The sequence below is a fragment of the Colius striatus genome, chromosome Z (assembly GCF_028858725.1).
Source record: "Colius striatus isolate bColStr4 chromosome Z, bColStr4.1.hap1, whole genome shotgun sequence".
NCBI lineage: Eukaryota > Metazoa > Chordata > Aves > Coliiformes > Coliidae > Colius > Colius striatus.
Window position 1 is genome coordinate 37166330 of NC_084790.1, and position 24548 is coordinate 37190877.

General features: G+C 37.3%; 1 protein-coding gene across 4 annotated transcripts in view; it reads right to left on the reverse strand.

Annotated features, from left to right (window-relative positions):
- NIPBL (NIPBL cohesin loading factor) overlaps positions 1-21421 on the reverse strand; it is a 143923-nt gene extending 122502 nt beyond the window's left edge. For 2 of the 4 annotated variants that reach the window (XM_062017349.1, XM_062017347.1), the window contains exon 1: positions 20833-21420. The gene's annotated coding sequence lies outside the window, so the exon portion shown is untranslated. Of the gene's footprint in view, positions 1-20832 lie in introns of all 4 variants that reach the window. The other 2 variants (XM_062017350.1, XM_062017348.1) reach the window with 2 other exon arrangements.
- Positions 21422-24548: the final 3127 nt, after the last annotated feature.

Sequence of the window (24548 nt, forward strand, 5' to 3'; positions counted from 1 at the left end):
TGTATGCAGGACAACCCGAGAATCTGAAGTGCTCAGTGAAAGTAGAAGCACTAAAGGTGCTGACATAAAGCACAGGATAAAGTTCCATATAACAGCTGAACTGTTTCAGTGGCTTACTGCCACTGACAGCTATTGCACTCACAGTCCTGTCTCTGATTCATTATTCATTTCAACAAGAAAGGACAATATAGTACACAAATAAGAGGGTAAGAATGAGCTGACTTAATCATGAAAGGGGGTACTCAAGAAGACATATTTTAGGTTTCTAATGCAATTGAGAACTGGATGGAGAAATGGGAGAAAGGCACTAATTGTTTATCTCCCTTTGTCACCTTGAATATGTATATTTCCAACCACAAAAGCAAAACTAAATATACTTTCTTTCCTACTATGGTTGCTATGAACAACTCTTTAAAAATACTATTTTGAAAAAAATCTTTCCTCAAATTCAATTAGTCTACGTCTTACTGTGCTTTTTTTCTCATTAGCCAGTTTTCCTTCCACATTGTCCCCACTGCAAAGATCAAGAGAAACTATTACCACATAATAGGACTATTACCAAGAAATAACTGGATTAAATCCTGCTCCTTTCACTCCCTCCGGAGAGGAGACCAACACTGCAGTGTATCAATATAAGTATCAGTAGAAACAGTGGTGAGAAAGTGATGTTATCTTTGAGAGCACAGATGTGCTGAAGCCTGTCCAGTCTATCGGTATTTCCAAGTTCTTAAATACTCTATGGTAATGTTTTAAACCAGAGACGGGTACCTGACCCCAGATATATCTGAGCAAAAACGAAGAAGAAAAAAAACCCTAGAAAACCACAACAAACCCAATCAAAAAACAAAACAGAGAAAGGTCAAGGGAATTTGATCAGCAATGATGAACATGACTCTCCAATGAAAGGCCTCTCATCTCCAAGCACCAGAGAGACTATCTGATGATGTAAAGCCCATAGTTTTTTGTTTCACCTGTTGTTACCATCTCATCAAGAGTTGGTCTATAAAGGAACATCGGTCACTTCAAACACTCACATCCCAAAGTTCAAACTACTGTCAAAGTTCATCCCACTGTCAAACTACGTGGTCTCACACATCTGACAAAATTCTAGTACAATCTTAGCATTAACAGGATAACTATATAATGATAAGCATCAGTGTATAAAAAAAAAACATTCAAGAACAATGTAAAACAAGCTGGATTTAAAAAACACCATAAACTGTATCCACATCAAAATAAAGAATATCACTACAACATTCACTATTCAAATAGGTAACTGAAGAATTTCTATTATAGTGTTCTGCAGAACTCACAGTAACTTATCTTGCACTGTCTGCAGCACACTAGCATAACAACACTGGCAAACTCTGGCCATTTTTACTGGTTCTACTATAGGGAAAACCACCTAAGACCAAGTTACTAGTACTGCAAACTGGGAAGTCAGCAAAATTACCACAATTTCTATTTTTATACTGTGCGAAAGTCATCCATGGTAGTCTCCGGAGAACCAAACAAACTCAAACTCCGCCGGGTATTTCACTCGCCAGCAACCCAGTAGCAGTTTGCTGGAAGGAAGCTTTGGTCTGCTAATAAATTGACTGAAAACTGCTCACAGCTGAGGTCTGAAACACCTGCATGTAAGTAGATAGTTAACCCATTATGTAACACTGTCTGGACGGCACTCATTAATATATAGCATACTTTGAATTTAATCCTCTCTGTCCAATGAAATGGCTCGTTTTGTATTCTGCTAGGAATAAGTAAGGCTTGTACTATTGACATGACCCTTATACCTCTGTCTCCATCTTTTTGGAAATTAACATCACAGAACTAAATGTACGATCTAATTTATTGAGAATAAGCACTTTCAAAGTCCAAAATTTATGAATATGCTTGGTTTTATTGCTTTTCTTCCCCTTTATTATGAAGGGCTAATTTTGAACACAGCCTGTGCAATCTGAAAGCTGCAATTTCAAAATATGAAAAAGAAATTGGAATTTGAGGTCACGCTGTCTACTCAATGGACTACAGAGTGGCCTAGGTTTGGCTGGGATAATTTTCACAAGAAGTGGGATAACTTTCACAAGAAGCTGGGAGGAGACACAGCCAAGACAGCTGACCTAAACTAGTCAAGAGGATATTCCATACCATGGTTCAGGGGCTGGCTGGGTATGTGGCTCTGAGTGATGAGCATTTGCATTGTATATTCTCTAATTAGCAACACTGTTATTACTATTTCTTCTCTCCCTGTGCTGTCCTATTAAATTGCCCTTATTTCACACAGTTTTGACCTTTATCTTACGATTCTCTTCCCCATCCCATGGGGGCAGGGTGGGAGTCAGTGAATTAACAGCTACATTGTGCTTGGTTGCTGGTTGCCTAAAACATGACAGGGAGGAAAGCTAAAGAAAATTATTGGTCTTAGTTTGATGCAGTTACTGTACTTCCTGTCAATGTTCCACATTCTAGGTATTTCTGTTGTGTTGTTAAGAAGACATATCAAAGGGAAAAAAGAGGTTTTTTTAAAAAAAGGTGGCCACCACTGGTATTTCATCACTCTTGTATGCTGGGGCAAGTATACTTCAGCCTTCTGAATGAATCGACGTTATTGAGGTATTAACTCATCTGTAGAAACTGACTTATATCACTGGAAGTTTTGCAACACTTGTGTAACATAACAGTTTCTGCAATTTCTTGGTCATGTGGAGATCTTTGCAGGAGTAAATTTGAAAACAACTGAAAAAACAACAGTAGAAATTAGACAAGCAAAAAAAAAAAATTGTCTCAGGAGCACACTGCTTTAAGAATTGCTTCCAGTATTTTGTTGTTACAGAATGCACATTAAAGTTTTAACACTATGACATTTTCAGGTGCAGTATGTATTTTTTCTTTCCTGAACAGTAAGAACATAGGCTGTGTCACTTCTAATACTACTCACAATCAGATATAGCTCCAATAGCAACAAAGTTGCACTTGCTAAGCAAATGACAAAAGCTAAATTCAAAAATAAATGTTTCTGTCAAAGTTTAACCAATAGACTGTAAGAATACACTCTTTAAAACGCAGTAGTCTGCATGTCATTTCCCAAAAACAGTGTATTGCAGTTGTAGTGGTTAACTTAAACCTTGCTATCTAATTGTCAGGATTTCTGCCACAATGTGACCAACAGTACACAGAAAAGGCATTTCTTAACAATTTAATATCAGTCACCCAATTTTAAGAGTCATAAGGCACAAGCTGTGTATGACACCCAAGTAGACAAAGGGTAAAGAAACGTTCTCTGCTGATAAACTCCCACCAGAAACCTAAAATGTTGCAAAGCTTTAAGTTTCCCTTTTATAATAATACCACCTTCTCTATCATCTTACCATGTTGTACCTACTTGCTTTTCAAGCTAGAAACGTGAAAAGTTAAGAAATGACAGAGAAGAGTAACATGATTACAGTTAATATTAATGTCTGGTCTTGTACTATCTCTCTCAGTAGTTTCATTTAAAAAAAAAAAAAGTCATTTTCAATAGAGTGACACATGTCCTCTAGAATTTCAGAAAACAGAGTGAAAGGCAACTGACACCATACTGAAATAATCAAATACTTCAAAAGGCTATTTTTTAGGAATCTGAAAGGACAATTTTGGTAAGAGTAACAGCTCAACTGCCTGTAAATTCAATTTTTTTTCTGCATGGTACTCAAATTGTTTTTCAAATTATGGATTTGTCAGATGTCTTTGTATTAGATATAGAGACGTGACGAAGACAGATAACACAAGCAGAATTAATGCTACCAAGTCCATCATAAAAATTTCTAACCAGTATCACCTCCCCAGTAATAGTATATAAATTAATAACTATTTGGTTTAGGCAAATTAAAGCTGTAGTTACAGATGTGTCTAGAGGAGCAATATCAAAAACAAAATAAGGGAGGTTTTATTAACAGATTTTGAATAAAAGCATTTTTCCTTTCTTTTCCTGTTCTAAAGAGTCAGAAGACCATGGCCCTGTACATCAACTATTTCTCACTACAACAATTCTGAGGAACAGAGTTTAATTTTAGTAACTTTCAAAAATCCTGCTCTACCTATTGTACAGAAAGTATTACTGTTCAGGTAAACAAATGGACTAAACAAAGTCACTATTCAATAATTTACAATAGGGTATGTGTTGACAAAGCATTGTCAGTCCTAATAAGCTCCTATACTCTGACTAGAGATATTTAATTTCAAACTATCTGCAAAAGCTTGTATTAATGGTCTTTATGCCCCCAAGTACTATACTGTGAGACTTGTAGAACTAAACCGTGAATCTTATAGTACAAAAAGAAAATTCATCTATAAAGTTATACTTCATTGACTACTGTAATTTCCCTAGCTGGCCTCAATATGATCACTACACATACAGTATTTTTTTAAGCTTAAGGAAATGTAGATGTAGCAGTGTTAAAGTAAAATTTAAAGCAATGTATGACATCAAAGCTGTCTAAGGCTCTCTGAAGTGGACTGTGATAGGATCTAAAAAATAACAGGAAAAGTAAAAAGCAAATATAAGATCTGGAAGAGATCTTATAGCTTCCATATTACACATGTACAAAACGAGAAATTGTTTGATAGCCAAAGCTTTAAGAACATTATCCAGATTACATTAAAGCAGGTAGGACAGTGGAGAAACACTGGTGAAAACCCCACTTCCCTCATCATTAATAGCTATATAGAAAGGATTTATGTAAATTCCCTCTCTCAGACAGCTGTCCATTGAACTGAATGAAAAATTTCTTAATTAGATTGTTTCATTAAAAACTGTAATTTGTTAAAGAGGACATATGTTGCAAAAAGTGTAAATTTAAACAGAATTTACTTTAAAATAGCAGAAATAAGGTGTTTCAGCTTTATACCATTAAAATATAAAAATAAAAAACAAAAATATAATCCTTCTGTTACATTCTAATTGCAGGTTAAGTACACTTTCCTTTGACTTTTAGCCACAAATATCATTACGCTGTGTTCAAATGCCAATCTAAGTATTTTTACTAATACAACTTTTCCAAAAATTCAATCAGAGATGATACACATTGTTTTTATTTTGCTTTGAATTAGAGTATCATTAAAAACTGCACAATATATCATACAAAGGTCACACTAGTGCACATTACGGCTAAAACTAAATACAAGTAAGCAAAAAACATATTCATATATACTAATCCACACTTCCCTCAAAGCCAATGAAATAATATGTGTATTAAAAAATATCCCTGCACAGCTATCTAGTTTATTATAGAGAAATTTGTAAGCTTTTAAGATCTTCTCATCAGTCAAAATATTTTTCAGGATTTGTTTCAGTAACATACTATGAAAGTCAGTATTCCCAAATTATTTATAAGTATTTTTACTCAAACAGTGCCAGTGCAATACTGTGTAACAAATTATGAAATTATTGCAAATCTACAGACAGGAAATCTCAGGAAATCCTCAGAACAAATCTACCCAACTCACCCAAGTCAAAATATTACATGTCCACATTCTGCAAGGTGAGAAAAGGACAAAAACCTTTCAAGCCTCATATTTGCAGAGCTCTCATTCAGCCATCTGTTATAATGCACAAACCACAGAAAGACAGCCTCATTCATACTCTAACCAACCCATTCTTCCATCAATGCTCCAACGTAAAACAAGATAAGGAAGATTTTTATTTCCCCTCACCTCCAGACCAATCTTTCATCATGAGGCTTCTTCACTGGCTTACAAGAGATAGTGGTTAAACAGCCATTTCAAAACTAGAGGGAAGGTGGGAAAGAGACAAGTAAACCTTTACTAATAAAAAAGGGTTACATCTTAAAAAATTCAAGATATTTAGACTAACATAAAAAGAAATGCAGAAATCTTATTATAAGGGCAGCTTGTTTTTGTTTAGTTAAGCCTGTTTCCAATTTCAATTGCTGAAGTATTCAGGTGATCTTTCCAGAAAGTATATTCTAATTATGTCACATACACAAGCTCTCACAAAAGCAAGAAAATAATGAGGTTGACAATTAAAAAGTACAGCAAAAACCTTACACAGTAATAGAAAAAGTGCTCTTTAGTTACTTCTTCAAAGATTTGACTGGTGGAATCTCAAGAGAGGATAGATGCACTACTACTACTTCTCCATTCATTAATATGTAACAAATATATTTTCATTATTTAGATATCAGACTTTCCAATATGAGAAAGTTGGTCAACAATTAACGACTGGAACAGCAAAAATTGAACTTCTCTTTTGTGAACTTATTTCCATGAGTTGCAGGTGTCGTTTTATTAATTTACAACATGCATCTTCTAAATTGTAAATGGATATGCTAACATAAAAGAGAAGCAAGTCTTAGGCCAGGGACACATTTCCAAAACTGCCAAGCAGACTATATTGTGGGCATATGGAGAAGGCCCAAGAAGTTCTCCATGAAGGTTAGATCAGTCCTCACACAATCACACCAAGACAATCCACACTGGATCCTTCAATATCTGCCCATATCCAACCCACAGATGTTCTGCTTATCTTCTATGTACTTTATACTCCAGGAAACCACCTTCTTTCCTTAACAACCTCAATCTCACTACTGTGGAAGAGAGAGCTAACTATAGCCCTCAATTTCTCTGAGGCTTTATTACAAAGCTAACTACTATAGAACGTAGACACTACTATTGTCCTGGCTCCTGTAAAGGCAAAGGTGAACTTCGACATATATGCTACAGACACATAAACAACCACAAATGGCCATGTAGATATGTCAAATCAGTAATAGACGTGATTACTCAGTCATGATTTTTTAATAGAATTTGCACAATTGTATTCTGAGCATTCTATTTTCACAACTTGTTGAACATCACAAATTTCACTATGTGAAATCAAGTATTCCTTTTTTTCTAACCAGGAGATGGATTTTAAAATGCAGGTAAGTTACATTTGAGGTGTAGCAATGAGTTTGAAAAAATATTAAAACCCCGGGGAAATTTGATTATCATCATTATAGATTTCAATTACTTAAAAACTAAATATTTTAAAATCTTCTAAACCAAGTGTGCTATATATTTTGGGTCACTGTTATAAGTAAAATACAGTTATAGTTGTTTGCCTACTAATTTATTGATGAATGAAAATATTAAGTAAGATGACAACCACCACACTGCTATAAATACATCTTTTTAGGGCAGTACCTTTGAGGAAAAACTGAAGCTCCTCTTTGCAGTCTTCCCTGAGATGCAGGTGATAACACCCAACTTTTAGAGAGGTCGCTCAGTCTTTCTAGTGTGAATAAGAACCTGATTTTACCAGTCACAGACTCAACTTGGAGAAGATTCTCACTTCTCTGCAGCTCTGCTATGATAGCAAAAATATAATCAATTTGCTTTTTTCCCAAACTGGAAATTGCACAAAGAAGGCTACACATCTTTATGGGAGTATTCTGGCAATAGAGAAGCATTAAAAATGAAGCATGATACTCTTCTGGCTTCATTCATACATCATTTGAACAGAAACTAGAAGCAGCTGAAATGGATCAGGCCTCAACTACCTTAAACTTGCCTAAAGACTGACATATATTGTGAAGTGGTAGTAAGGACCACCTAGTTCTCAGTCTTTCCTTTTTATATCAGATGTCAAGGCACCTACATAGGGAGAAGTACTGCCCTTTCCTAGCTATTCATTCAGGCTGTGAAACTATTAAGCTTCTGTCCTGTTTCCCAGTAGTGTAATCAACAACTTACTGCCAATCTCTGTGACAAAACATACAACTGACTGTGGATCAGCTAAGCAGCAACAACAAGGAAAGGATCCGCTCCTGTGGCAACAGGCTGTTTACCTCTATGAAAAAAATAACTTTAACTTTTCACATTAAACTCAAGGGACATGATCCGGTGACACATCTCAATTCATAATCCTTTTTTCTCTTTAACTGTTGCTACGGGAAACAATAAATTAGAGCTTCCCAGACCACATTTGACATTATTGTCTGCATGCTTTAGCACACATGATAATATTTATGTCTGAGACGCCAATTTATACTGACAGTAGTAGTCTGTATAGTACTAAATTGCTATTTCACGTAACCCAATATTCATTGACCTGTATGGTTTCCAGGTTTACGTTACATGGAACTTGAGCTCCACCCACTGCAAATTATTCCTATTTACTCACAGTAAACATCCTTTAAGACACTGGCTGCCAAGTAGGTATTTCTAATTTCTGAAAGATTTCAAGGCAAATTTTCAAAGATGATTCTGTGCTTTTCACTGGACAAGTATCTGACTTACCCAATCATATATATAGGACTTTTACACAAGTGACTATAAAAAAAAAATTTTATCTGAAGCTAATTAATATCTATGTTACTGTACTACTGATGAGTATATGTTAGTAAGTTACATGAGTGCTTAATTTATTAAACTAAGTTCAGAAAGTTACTGCAAAGAAATCACAAGAAGTGGGAGCCCACCTTTACATCTTAGCAGTTTGCAGTCCAGTCCACAACCCATCCTTAACTCCTCAAAATACAAACATCTTTAACCTACAAAGACTCATAAATGATTAACAATTAATATGACAAAACCTGAACTAACCACAGAACAATAGTAAGTAACCACAACAAAATGGGAAAAGATACTGTTAAGTCTTAATGAGGTAAATCTAATCTACAAAATGATTATGTGTTACTTAAAGAAAAACACCACTTCTTAAATAGTCAAGTATGTACCAAGACTACTTACTACTATAGTCATTGAGTTCAGTAAATAAATATTTTAGTGCATTTGAATACTCTCAGTTTTAGGAACTAAGCTATTGAAAGTTCAGCTGAAATTCAGACTTATTTCAGAAAGCAAATACATTCCTATCTACCAATTTCAAGTAATTATACCTGTGCAAGATCACTGAAGGCAACCCATTCACAGAAGTGTAATTTTCAAGTATTTGAGACACAATTCCACTAATGAACCTGTACATAACTTAATTTACAGAATATTTATTCATCATAATCACGCACATGGAGCCTAACTGAATTCTTTCTATGAAGATGAGTATCATTATACTAATAAAACCTCTAATAAACTAATATTATACTTATATTTATATTATACTAATAAAACCTTTTCTATATAGAAAATTTAACGTCTTTGGTAACTGATGCTACTCTACAGCCTCACCTTTGAAGCTAAACTATATCTATCTTCTAATTTTTGTTTTTCATTACCAAATAATATAAACATGTGAGCTTCATGATCATAAAACTGATGAGGTTTTTCTGTTCTTGTTTGAAATAGCTATGTGCCTGTATCTGTAACAAACTTTATGGTATCTCCTGACAGGATTTCAAGATCAGTGCATTTTGCAATGAGGTATCTCACCCATTTTTACTGTCCTTTCCAAAATGCTTGTACAAATTCACACCTGTATCAGCAATTAGGTACAGGTAGGAGACTTCCAACATTTTTGTTTCAGACAAATACTGTTCTCTCCCAAAACTTTCGTAAGGTTACATGGCATATCAGAAACAAGTTAACTAGCTAGGACTCTCAAATTACTGTGCATCAGCTGACTTTCAATAACTGTGCATATACCATGAACACAGACCATGAAAAATGCAAACTAATTCAACCTTCCTTAGTCAGCAACAAAACAAGGTTCAACTAAATTAAGTTAAATGCAACTGCCACAGGCTACATATACACAACTGAACATTCACTGTAGCTGAGTGTGCAGTAACTTCAAATTATCAGGACTTAAAAAATGATATTGAATCCTCAGATGTGTATGTACAGATCTTGTTATGAGACTTCATTAGCTAATTATTTATCAAGATGTAATTAAGAATTTGCTTAATTCCATGACATCACATATTTACTTTTAGCCAAGAAAATGGATTTGCCAGGAGTAAACATAAACATTTATAGAAAAAGAGAGAATTCCTATTATAAAGTCTCATAATTCAACATCATCATTTAACATGGCACAAAATCCAATAAGTATCCTTCATTGTGCTTTCTCCAGGTTGCAAACTAAGATTACAGTCTAAGATAAAAACTGAGAATGTTTACCTTCCAGCATCATGACAGCTTGTTCATGTAACAATATTTAGAGAATTAGAAACAGGTTTTAAATCACATAATTTTTAATTGCAATTTTTCAAATAGTCTAAAGATACTTTCCATGGTAAAAATGAACCACCTATTCTTTAAATACTAAGACTAAACTTTATGTCATGCTAGAAAGAACCAGAGGGAATTACTCCAGTGAGCAAATATGCAGAGCTATAATTCTAAATAATCTTTTTTAACAGTGACCCTAGAGTGCACAGTATGTTCACACAACTTTCTAAGACATTACTCACCTAAATTATCGCCAGGAAAGCTTTGCTTTAGGGTGGGTCAGAATTGCCACTATTTTTGCAGAATTAAGCAGCTCAATACCTGTTTTACACCGAAGACTATGCAAGATAGCGTAGGCAAGTGGAGTCATACGTTTTAAACATGCCTAACACAGGAAAATGAGTACTTTGCACAATGTGCTAGCCACTACCTCCAACCCTTCCCTCAAAATCTCAGCAAGACAAAGGAAGAACATCTGCTCAGGATATCAGACACAGAGACTCAGCAGCAAGAGGTTCAAATATGCATCTGTCACTATCCATTAGAGTTTTTGAATGACTTTAAGATTTTATGGAGAAGCAAGCATTCCCTTCTCGTTGAACTTTACATCACAGTGCAAAAAAAATAATTAGAACACCAAAAGAAAGCCTGAGAGTATATGACAATAAAATAAATTGACTTAAACTCTCAAGAGCTAAAAATTTCTCTGGTGTTTTCTACTGATTAGCCAACAGAGATACCTTATTCAGCACCATAGGAACACCAAGTTCCATTTTGCATGCTCACATACCTCAAACTTTTGATGGACACTCAAGGGGCTGACTTGTTACACAGAGTATTACAAAGCCCTTGTTTGATCTCACTCCAATTCCTTTTTATGATGCAGAAATCAAGACTAAAAATTTTACTTACTGCACTGTGACATTTGGTTTGCAAGGCAAATGTTAAAGAGATACCATACTAGATGTATTTCAATATGTTAAAATTAATAGAATTAAAAATGTTGAAGGTTGGACTTTAAAAAATTCCCTAAACCAGAACACTCAACACAGGAAAGTTGACACTGATGAATACTCAGTTATTTCTCTGTATCACCTCAAAGCTTTCAAGACCTCTAGCAGGAAATCCCACACACCCCGGCTGAAAGATCACATTTGCAAAGTCAATCAAAAGTTATTAGATGCCTCTTGCACTCAAGAATTCTGACACAGTCTTTGTATTATGTAATTAGACAACATTCCCCTTCCACCCCTGCACCCAATCTTCTTTCAGCTTACAGGAGAAAACTGCTCTAGAAATTAATCAGATGCTATTCATAAGGCTGTAAGGTCTGTTGTATACAACTTCAAGTGAAAATGAAAAAGAAGTATGATAGGAAAGTGGCTGCAGATCAGCAAGAAACACACAAATGCCACTCCTGGGAATCTATTTCTATTACTAATGGTAAATATTTCTGTGTCTCTTTTTTTCTGCATGCTCTGAAGTCTAATTTGAAGAAGCACTGATTAGTCATACTTGTAATCTAAACTAACAAAATCTGTTCTAATATTATCACACACATTATGATGTAAAAAGGAAATAAAGTTAATTTAAAGTCATGTTCCTACTGTTGCTCCAGCTAGAATTCCATAGTTATGAAGACCAACTTTTGCATCTCAGTTCCCAACCTGCATGATTACATATGCTCCTCAAAAAAGTAAAAAAAAAATATTTGTGAAGCACTGAAACGTGTCACAGAAAAGCCTATGAGGAAATAAAAATTCTGTCTCTGGAGCAGGGCTTAATAATGTGAAGTGATTAAGTCAAAGAACTACATACTGAGTACCAAAGAAAAATCAAAATAATAAAATAGTAATCATGATAATAAAATCATAATCATAAAATACAGAAGCAATTTCAACAGTCTACCCCTTTCTCCAAGGCAGAATTAACAATATATAAGGCCAATCCTAGGAGATATTAATATAACCTGTTGTGTTTTTTTAAAAACAAAAGAACAAAAAACCCCACTGCATTAAGAAGTTCACATTAAGAAGGTCCACACAGTTGGTGTAAGAGGCATCCTGCTGTAAGAAAAAGAAGTGATGACAGATTGCATTCACAAAGATGCCAAACGCAGACTACACTGGTAATCTGAACTACAGAATTCCCTATCATTGGCTCTTACAAGAGGTACTACAAATTTCTGAGCTTTTTTTTTTTTACTGTGTGATTTCCTCAGTCAAAACAAACAAAAAAGACAATTCAAACAATGAATTCCTGTGTCTGAAATAATGCTCCTTTGCCCAGCCAATCCTTGTTTTTTCTCAGGCAATTTGTTCTTCTTCCCCTCTTTTGCCTCTCTCAGCACATATTTCCCACCCCATCCCATCCCTGAACTGCTTCCCTTGACTGTATACCCAATTTCAGAGTACTCTTCTGTCTCTGCTTTTTAAGGCTGTTTCACAGCTCTTCCTGTATCTTTACTTAAGACATTTGTACTTGCCCATCAGCTTTTTATCCAGCCCTCACAGTGCAGTCATTACTTCCCAAGGAACTCCAAGCTCCTATTCTCCTCCCAATGCATGCTCTTTAAACTCCCATTCCTTGCCCATCCTGTGCAAGTTTGCTTTCAGTCTATGGCTCTTCTCCAAGTGTTCATTCTTTCAATCACCTGCAACCTCAGTTCTTGACTTTTCCACATTCAAACAAGTTACCACAGTGGCTAAGCAGGGAATGGACACCAGAAAACTAACAGTTTCTATCACATTCTGCTACTTACAACTGTACTTATTAGGCAAGTCCTGTTTTGTTTATCAGATTTTTCAACACTAATGTCTACAATTACAGTAGACAACTAATTTCCCAGACATTACGTGACCATTTTATTGACAGATTTCCAAATGGCCACAAAATGCACATCCCTGATATAAAAAGTCACCTCACTTTCAAATTTTAAATTCCTTTTCCTCTTGAAGAAAAAGTCAGAAATAGTTTTTAAACTTTTTTTCCCCCCTAGCATGACCTTTAGGAGCCAGTGAACTATGTTGGCTTTGAGCTTTATTAAAAGAATCAGGTAAATAAGAAGGGCAGTCACCTAGGATGGAAGATTTTGGCCCAAATGACTGAAGTTTCACACAGACAGAAGTAAAATCAGTGCCTTTAAATTATATCAAGAAACTGAGAGGAGTCACTACCGGTTTTACCTATAAATCACAGTTTAACCCCAGCCAGTAAGTAAAGCTCCACACAGCCACTTGCTCACTCCTGTCCAGTGGGATGGGGGAGAGAATCAGAAGGATGGAAGTGAGAAAACTGGGGGTTTAAGATAAAAAGTTTAACAGCTAAAGTAAACGGTGTGCATGCAAGCAAAGCAAAACAAGCAATTCACTCACTACTTCCCGCCAACAGGCAGGTGTTCAGCCATCTCCAGGAAAGCATGGCTCCATTACATGCAATGGTCACTTGCAAAGACAAAAGGCATTGCTACAAGCCTCAACTCTTTTCTTCTCCCCCCCCCCCCCCCCCCCCCCGGCTTCATATGCTGAGCATAATGCCTTATGGTATAGAATATCCCTTTGGCTAGTTCAGGTCAACTGTTCTGGTCATGCTCCCTTCCACCTTTTTGTGCAACCCCAGCCCACCCATTGGCTGGGCCGGATGAGAAGCAGAAAAGCCCTTGGCACTGTGCAAATATTGCTCAGTAATAACTATAACATCCCTGTGTTATCAACATTGTTTTCACCACAAATCCAAAACATAGCCCCATAGCAGCTACTACAAAGATAATTAACTCTGTCCCACGCAAAACCAGCACACTATACCAAAAAGGCAAGGAGCAACATATATTCTTAAAGTCAACTAGTAACTCTGTTAAGCAATGTTTCAATTTCTTTTAACTGCCAAATTTTAGCAGGATACAGTGAAGCTTTTCTATGTTACAGGTTATGTCTCAACATGAGTTTTCAAGTAAACTGCCAGGAAGAACCAATAATTACTGAGCAGGCTAATGGAAGAAAAGATCATTATTTAAAAAACATGAGGAAGGAAAAAAAATAAAATCTAGGATCCATGTAGTAAAAAACAAGCATAGTCTCTTACTTTGAACAAGACTCTAAAGAAACAAATAATTTTTTATTTTATCTTTGGGACCAAAAAAAACTATTTAAAAAAAAAAAAAAGAAAGAAAAAGCACACTTAAGACTTATTTTACATCTCCACAAAGCACTTGCTATGAGTTTCTTATTGAAATTTTCCTGGATTTCAGACTACAAAAAGCAGGCTCCGGTTTATGTTTTTCTACAGGTGCTAAGGTAGCTGCTGTACATAGCATCTGATAAGGGCTGTCTAAATTTTACCCTCCTCAATATCCAGCAAGTATATCTGAAGAAAAAGGGAATTACATGTATCTAAATGGAAAATAGCATGCAAGGAAGGGCAATAGCCTCTACTAAAACCTAAGACTTGAAAACAAAATTTCAGAGGCCAAGTACTTGTACTGTCATCCTTTCTGAGGATCTGCTCAACACAGAGAAGATTGTTAGCTTACACATGAGAGATATTGAACTATCATGTTTACATTCAAGGAGACTGATAAATTACATTATATTATTTAAGATAAACAAGCATTAAACTATTAAGAAATGTCAGAATTATGGACTACAATTTAGCTCCTTGTGCATTATGAGAGTCAGTCATTAAATAACGCTATATTGATTCTTTTTACTCATAAGATCTCTGCCTCATATGGCATGTATACACCATGAAACACATCAGAGTTATAAAGTAAAAGGAGGTGCCTTCCTTTTTACTAAGGAATTTGAACAACAGTTAATTAATCCAATTTATTAAAACCAGTTTCCCATCTGAGATATCTTTTGGTGGAAGCTGCTATTTATAAAAATCAACTCCTCTTTGAAAAACACCACCACCACCACAAAAGCCCAAGCATTTTTACAGAAACTTCCATCACAAGTCAAGGTAGAATGAGAAAAAGGAAAACCACAAAAGACTGAGGACTTCTTACTCTACTTTTTCCATAATATACTCACAGCCTCTGGGCCATGCCTAGAGCACATGACATAAAAAACCATATGGGAAGAAAAAAGCTCAAAAACAGTTCAACCGGATACAGATGAGGCATTTAGACATGACTTCCTGCATCCCAAAAGCAACACACTTACTACACCTCAGACCTGTTTTGCTTTCTCAACAGAGCCACAAAGCAGCTAAACAGACTGATGTTGCAATGAAATGGTCTAACTACTGGCTGCAGAGGTTTCTGTTCGATCAATTCACATCAGCTACAACAATTATCAGTTTAAGAGGCAGAGTTTTATCCCCAACAACAAATGACCAATGCTTAGAATAGCTTCTAACAGGAACAAGAAACCTTGGAGGGTAAGACAGTAACATTCTGAATCTGTCTCCAATATTGCAGGCAAGCCATGTATTGCTTGCAGGATTTGGGTTATTACCTAGCTGTTTTCTCTGTTCTTCCTGATCAACTTTAAAATATTTTAATTTTGCCACAGTATGTAGGTTGATTTTTTTAAAATTTCTCAGGGCAAGCAATCTACTCTTCTCCAGCTGTTGGCATGATCAAGTCAGCTGAAACTTAACCAGCAAAAACCTATTCTGTACCTCTTAGGGATCCAATATTAGAAACAGTGACTCTGATCTGTTAAAATGCATCATACTCACAACCACAAAGTCAAAGAAAATAATATTACGAACTTACTAACTGTTGTAAAGTAACTTGGAAAATCTGAAGAATAATGCATGTGAAATTATACAACATTTATAAGCACTTCTAAAATCACTATTTTGACTCAGTTTCATTCTTCCATCTGTAGAATGGAAATAGTATTTTACAAATGTAAAAAAAAAAAAAGTAATGTTTGAAGCACAGATATTTATTTTAAGGTAATTCCTAAAAATTAACAGCTGAAAACACTTCATTATTCACAAAAGATTTAGATGTATACAGCAGGTAATAAGGCAGAAAGCTTCACAGTGAATGACAAAGAAAAACAAATACACAAACTAGGCTATAACAGTATACCAGTCAGCTGCCATTTCCCATGCCCTGTATGAGGCATTGAACTGGGGCTGTAATTGTAAGGAAGAACACACTAACGTAGTTAAAGGACCAGAGAACAGAGAAAGGGACTGGATGATGTTTGTTTCTGTAATCTTAGTCTCCTGTTTCCTTATATGAGTCCCTTACCTCTACAACCTCATGATTTTTGACATTGTTCCTCCAAAATGCACTGCATGTCTACAAATACACTGCTAAAAAAAAAAAAAAGCCTCAAATTAAACCACAGCAATAATCTAACAAATTAAAATATCTACATATATAAAGAATTTTGAGATCTGACTGAAAAAATCATTCAAAACCAACTGATAGGAATACTAAAGGCCATAAAAACTACCTCTCTGGATTTTTTCTGATTTAAACACAAAAAATTCTTTTCAATGTTTACGGTTTTTCAAAGTTATTTGTGTAAACCAAGTAGCCATCTTCAAGTGCAATATCAACAACCATGTTCAATTTGCCTAAAATTGCTTTTACTTTCTCCAAATACTTGGGACAAAAATCCTGTTTCCTCTCTCTTCTACTAGAGAGATTTTCCATAGTGAAGAGCAGAGACCGGAAGTGAGACACAAATCATAGTTCCTGCGCAATCTCCTCAAACGCAATTTCCTCACTCCTGGAGTGCTGCAGATGTCAATATAAAACACTTCTTTCACAGATGCTTTGGGGGTCAGGATCAGCTACTAAGAAGCATGTTTGTAACACTAAGAAAATAAAACCACAAATAAAGATGAATTATGTTAAAAGTTTTTAGAATAAAAGCCTTTAGCAACTGACGTTTCAAAACCACTACCTTTTTTGATTATTAAAAAGGATCATTACTCTTCTGGGTTGTTAGTAGTAAAATACAGGTATCACCAATTTCAAGCATTTCCTTGCAGGTATCTCTATGATGATTAAAAAATTGGAAGCTACAAGTAACCTATACTATTCCTACTAAAAGCAAGACTGAAAATACACAGCACCATATAGAAATGGCCATTATTTTAAAATAATCAATATTTCTAGTGATGTAGGTTTTTGACACTAAATAGCTAACCTAATAATGGATGATCTGCGTCTTACCTATGAGACATCAAATTCTATTCATCCAATTACTTTGTTGTCAAAGTGTCCACACCTTCCTGAATACTATAAAATCCTCAAAAATATTTTCTACAAAGCATAACTTCTGAATTTGAAGACTTCAATTTCTTTCCTAGGTCTAGATATTCAGAATATAAGCATGCTCCTTCTTCCTAGGTACAGTAGCTATCCACTAAGCTTAGATTTCTTGTGTGATATTTTTGAAATGTTTATATAAATTCAGTATCCTGACTTTAACACTCTGAACTACTACAATCCTATTGGAAAAATTGACAAATATAATACACACACAAGAGTATCAAACTTGTCACTAAACACATACAAATTGGCAGTAGAAAACTTGTAGAAAATTCCCGGCTCAAAACGATTAACACTTTGACTATTTTTCATTTAATATCCTTCAAAATATGTTGTAGAGAAATATATACATGAAATATAAATATTTCAAACAAATACAACAAAAAAACCCTGTGGCTCTGCATCAATATAAACACTGACACACATGGACTCTCAAATATGCAACAAGGTTGCATGGGATACCTGTACTCTTACATAGGATAGAGACCTGCAAAGGGGTTTAGTGATAGAACCTTGCTTCCCTGATCTTGTTCTGTTTCTCCTACATCAAAATATAATAATTTGAAATGTAAAAAAATAAATTATTTTACTAATATGCTGTTCTTCTGCCATTACTTTTTTTTTAAAGTACAAAATCAGCTTTAAAAGACAATTAAAGGCTTCAGGGAAAGACTTTTTAAGGGAGTAATTTCAGGTAAAATATTCAAGAAGTTGAGAGGGAAAAAAAAATCTGTACCCAAGAAACAAATTAAAAAATATATAACTAGTCAGAAGTACAAAATAAAATATATAAAAGATAATAAAAGACAAAAGCATTTGCTCTTTCAGTTAAAATAACTGTTACAACTAGTAACTTGAGAATTACTGGTTTTCTATTTCTTTAACAGAAATAACTACATTTTCCTGAACAGATAGCTGTTGTCATCAAAAACAGACCTGTATAAACTCCTAACCTTAGGGAAAAAGTGGTATTAAAGTGACATAGTCCTGTTTCACACACACACATGCTTCAATGTGCAAAAAAAAACCCCAAAGAGTCTAAACCAATATCGAAACATTTCCACGTTAAATATTTCTTTACATTCAGTATCTTTTTCCCAAGATAAAGAAGTCTGCACCTAGATAAACTGTGATACAGCAACTAATTCAGGATTAATGACACGGAGCTCAGAACAACAAAACAAAAAAACTCACAAAAAATGACAAGTCGACAGCATCTAAAAATTCCTTCTATAAATACATCTATTTCTCATATCAGAAAGTATACACTTTTTCTGGTAACAAAAACAACGAACACAAAAAAACAAAACAAGAAGGTGCTACAAACACAACCTGGCAAGATAAACTTGACAAGAACTACATAACTACAGTAGCTCATTCCCCGCTCATATCTGGTGTATTTAAAGCAAATCCCCTCAAACGAAAAATAAGTCAGAGAAGTTCATTACTGCTAGCTTAGTAAACCCATTTTGTTAAAACGAGAGCTGTTCCAAACAGACGACCACAGAAACACTAGAGCTCATGTCGCTTCCTGATGATGAAAACTACCCAAGAACTACAACTTCTTCTGTACAGTCCTTTCTTTCCTGTAAAGCAGTTACACTGGCCTCTACACATGCTAGAGACCAGAAAAAAAAAAAAATTCTGCTGCTACACACAGACAGACAAACATTTAGAGACAACTGCTGTCTCGCTATGCGATTCACAAAGTTTAAAAATAAAAAGCTGCTTTTTCCAAGTGTAAATGGTTTCTCTCCCTGCACGTAGGCCTGAGGCCCTGTAGCAAACAGTGTCTAACAGGACCAGGCAGCACAAAGACAGGAATGGGAGATTAGTGGGAGGGAGGGAGGCCGGGATTGGGGCTCAGCAGGATCTCCAGGCTTTTTAAAATTCAAACTGCTCCCTGACCAATACAAATCATGGACATGGTACTGACTACTACATGGATTTACAGCATTAAAAACATGTCTTCAACATGACAACTATATTAAGTTCACCCTTTTAAACATGTAACAGGGCACTCAGAGGCATGATAGCACAGTTTTATTGTAAGACTCTAAACATGATACATCAGAAAGTTACTCTATTAGATACATTAAGCACTTCTTATTACAACAGATGTGTCTGAACTACTAAAATCCTGCTGGAAAAACGACAAATTACGTAACACTGATACTTGTTTGGCAATCAAAAAATTTTCTTTCTGTATGAAAGACAAAACTTTGTAACTAAAAATTTCCCAAATTATGTAATTACTGCAAGAGTATTTCTATTAGTTCACAGTCTGCCTCAACTTCTAGTAACATTCTCAACTTTATCACACTTAAGTTTGAGATTTGCTACTATTTATTTATAAAGACCTAACACTTAATAGTAATTTACAAAACACATTTGACTTGTTAAAATGACACCTTATTACATATTCAAACATTGTGGACACAAACATCCAATAACAAGCTCAGGATCTCAAAGTGATTTGGCCTGACAAGAAAGGATGACACTTTTTAAAGTGTTTCTCACTTTTCACTTCATTAAGTTTATGCTGCATTCTGAAGTACTTTGGGTAAAATCTTGATCTTTCTCATCTTCTCATTTGGTCCCTTAAATGTCACAAACACAGCACTTTACTAGTGATTCTTCTCCTGTTTTCTCTTTGTTAGGAGCTCAAAACAGTATTTTTTCTGAATTTGGTACATACTCCTGTAATGTATACATCATGTAGACACTCAGATTGTGGGGAGTACCTGATACAACATGCTTGCCTATCTGTACTTCCTGGGTCTGCAGGTGTCTGTGTTGTGTCAATCATCCCAAAAGTGCTGGTTTTATGCTATAAATACACTAAGTGATCAACCCAATAATCGATCACTTTATTATTTGGAGATTAAACCTCTGGACGTTGTTAATCTATATGCATTCCAACTTTTGAATGTTCTGCACCCAGTAGGTTACAAGGAGTAGGCAAAGAGAGGTGGTATTTTTGCTCCTGGGTATTTACATTGCCTCTCTTCCCCTATTCCTCCACTTTCTCCTTTCCCACTTCAGAGGGCTGTCTACACTGGGACCTTCCTTCCTTGCCCTAGGTGAAGTTGTAAATATGGCAAAGGATCAGTACATATTTGTGGATAATTGTATTGTTTCCTCCTCATGCTGCTCCTCTCAGGGTTGAGGCCTGTCACTGTGAAGCTGCTTTGCCTTTCTAATCCCCGAGCTAGAGTAAAGGCGCTGGCCGGCAGGCCTACGCTCTCCACTGGGCCTGGGCCTCCCGGCAGCCCGGGAGGAACCTATCTCCTCCGCCAAACCCGAACGAGCAGGAAGGGGGGCTGCGAAATAAACACCTCCGGTTGCCACTTACTCCCCTCTACCCCGGATAACAGCTAATCTCCTCTGCTCCCGGCAGTGCTGGGCCGCCTGGTCTGCGAGGCCCGGCCCGCTGCTGGAGAGGGCAGGGAGGGGAAGGGGAGACAAGGAGGGGGGATTACCTGAGCAAATCGGCGTCTGAATCCAACGAGAATCCGAGAGAGGGGGAGAGAAATCCGCCCCCCTCCCTCCTTAGAGGAGCCGCCGCTGCCGCCGCTGGGCCGCCGCCGCCGCCGCGGAGCAGGAGGAGGAGGGGAGATAATATAACAACAATAATCCGGGCCGGGAGGGGGGCTGGCTCCTCTTCCGTCTCCTCCTCAGTGCAGCGAACATGTAGAGCCAGGGGGTGAGCGGCAGAGACAAATCCCTTCCCCCTAAGCCTGCTTCACGACATCAACCTGGGCCAGGCCGCGCCGAACCGGTTCCGAGACACTCTCCGAGCCGCGGGGGAGTAGGGGGGTGGCCGGGGGAGCAGCGCTGCCAAGGGGCCGCCGCAGCCGCCGCTCCCTCTGTGTGCACGAGTGCAGGAGGGCGGGGGAAGGGGGCAGCCTGGGCACGGTGAGTCGGTACCGAGCGGGGGGGTAAGGGGAAGAGGAGGACGAGGAGGAGGGGGAAGGATCCTGTGTGTGTCTCTCTCGCTCCCTCTCAGAACAAAATGCCGACCGGAAGTGCAGCTGCAGGAATGACTCCCTCCACCGGCGCCAAACACCAACAGCCTCCCCCTTCCCTCTGCTGCCGCCTCCTCGCCCGCTCGCTCCCTGGCTCAGCCAGCGCCGCTTCCGCCGCCGCCACTGCGCTGCTCCGCGCCGCAGCCGCCCCCCTCCCAACGCCGCCGCAGCTGGAGCAGTTCCCTGCGCCGCGCCGCGCCTCTCCTCGCCTGGCGGCGGCGGGCACAGCTCAGCCTACGTTGCACGGCTGCCCTCTCTCTCTCCTTCCCACCCCTCCGGTCGCTACTAAGTTTATTTCTCTCTTTTTCTTTCTTTCTTTTTTTTCTCCTTTTTTTTTTTTTTACCTCCCCCCCCCCCCCCACCATTTGGTGAGTGGAACCAGATCGGAGTTTGCGTTTAGGCCTGCGCTGAGACGAAGACGGCCAGCAATCTTGTGAAGAAATGGGTGTTAAAAATGACCGCCGGTTTAGGGGTTTATTTTTGTTTTCCCCGAGGATGGCGGGGAAGAGGACTGCAAAATGACGCCTCGCGGGAGGCAGACCTAAAAAGGCGCCTTAAAATGAACCCACCAAGGCGGCAGCCCCCCCGCCCCGTCCCAGCGGATGAGATGTGTCAGACCTGGGACACTTTCTGGATTACTGTTGCAGCTAATATCCATCTCTCCGGGTGTAGAGAGGCCGTGTCGCAGGAACTGAAACACCGGCTGCGGAAAACGTTGCCGGGCTGAGATTTCCAGGTGGACACACCAAACTGGAGGGGCTTTTAAAAACAACCGTTTTGGACCAGCACTGGCAAAAAAAAGCTGATATTCAGGTGAAGGGTCCTTCGCTGGAGGCTGATGCTCCCCACCGCTACCAGAGTTATTGGAAATATTTTAATTGTTGATTGTAAAGGAGAGTTTAGGGAAAGAGAATCTCCTAGTGTGAAAGGTTTACTGGTGTTCCTCAGTACAGGTAGAATTGGATAATCATGGTACAGGATAATTGTGAAGAAGCATTTATATTGGATGAACTACATCTTTTTGTACTTACTCTTGTTGTTTCGATCCTTGGATAATAATCACTTGATTTCTAGTGGAAGCCTTGATTGTCTGTCGGCTTCAGGACTCAGCCATACCGTTGGACACAGCTGTAAATATCCTGTGACAGAAAAACATTCTGTCAGCTCTAGGTGGATGTTATTTGTACACAGAGGTAATATCTTGCATCGATGCACCTGAATCTCTGGAAGTGTTAGGATTTCCTGAATAACAACCTACCTTTAATACAGATCTGAAACGCCTTTCTAGAGCTTGAACAACTATTACATTCGACATGTTGGATGAATCAAAGTTCCTTTTACGAGGGTATATGTTTTTTGTTTGAAAGTACAGAAATGAAGATGGCACTGGAGAACACGGTAATTCAGTACTGGGAATACTAGTGTCTAATGGTCACATGCTCATATGAATTTAATGGAGACCGGGTAAACCTGTCTCTGAGAAAAAATGAATCACCTTTGTTCCAAGTTAACATAAAAGGTCCAAATCCATAATTGTTTATGCGTTAACAATTTCGAGTTTTCCATTTGAAATAAAGAGAAATAATTTGTGTAGTACAAGTGTGTTTACAAGTCTTTGCGCTTAATTTAATACAGTGTAACTTGGCAACTCAAGAAAAATCTTCATCTTCTGTTCGTAACTAAAGCTTAATCAACCACCTGTTTGGAGTTCACATATTTACATGTGAACATACACACCTCTGGATTCACAGGAATATTATTCTAAAATGACCAGCTTGGCCCAGGAATACTACTTCTGTCACCTTTTAATTGGTTGTTATCAGCTCATGTTGATGGAGTCTTTTTGTGATTTCAGAATGATTTGGTTCTCCTTAATTGGTGACTTGGCATGAACAAGAAGTAAATAGTGACATTTTCCTTTTCTAATGCCATATTGGTTTAGCCAGTACATTGTGGTGCAATGCAACATCTATTTGACTGCTGTTTCAGTTGGAATTTTCCAGTGAGAACATCGCTGGACTAATTTATGCTTTTAAAGTTGCATTTGACTAAATGTATTTGTAGAAATGGCTATTTTTCCTGCGTGCTATTATGTTATTAGCTGCATAAGAAAACTAATTTAAGTAATTAGTTCTTTTAAAAGGTGGTGTTGTAATGCCCATGAGCAAATAGGGATTTTCTTTTCCTTAAGGGAAATTGAATATTTTTCATTCCATTCGATATTACTGTAATCCACTTTTTAAAAAGGAAAGATGAAATTCTTCAACGGCATTCAGAAAAGTGATTCCTTTTGTCTTCAAAGGTCCAGTCACAGCAATTCATTGCAGAATGGAGGTTCACTGTGTTCCTAAAAAATACCTTGGTATGCATGATGTTTATCTCATTATGCCTGAAATACCCAGAGGGGGAAAAAAAAAAAAAAAACAAAAAACCAAAGGGTGAGGGAGAGATAAATCAAGGATTTCAGAATATTACCTGAAAACATACCAAGATGCTTTAAAACTTATTTCTTTTTAAGGCCTTAGTCATGGGGTGGAGGTGGTCCTAATCTCTATGGGTGGAGCTAGGCAGTGCAACCATGGCTGTGGCACAGAAGAGCATACATTGTGCTGAACAAAGCTGGTGGTAGTGAGGAAGAGGGCGAAGCTCTCTGAATTCCCTGATAAATCCATGCCTATATAACCCTGAAAAGGAGCTGCAGGTTTCAGAGCAGAGCTTTAGCACTTCTTCCGGCTCCCTTTGATGTCAAGGGAGAATGTCTTTTGCCCTAAACAAATGACTGGGCTCCCATACATCTAAGCTATTTGTACAGTCAGTTAATCTGAGACTTCTTTCTTGTTCTTTAAAGACTACTTTAATGCATCTTTAAAAGGCAGGAATTAAAGATCTTCATGCAGACAGTACTAGTCTTAAAATGTATTTCTCAAGCAATTTTCACAAAATATATGATAAGCTGTAGGTACCTGATGCTGTTTACAACTGTGTGCTGAGATGGGCTTTCTAGATGCAAAGACAGTGTATGTACAATGCTGAAAATGAGTGAAGAGACCTCTTTTCTCTTAATTCTGATACTAACTTCTCTGACATCTACAAGTAGTTACTAAGCTTCATAAATTATGGGCAGCATGTAATATTACTCTGAAAATGTACCTGGCAATAAACCTCAGAGG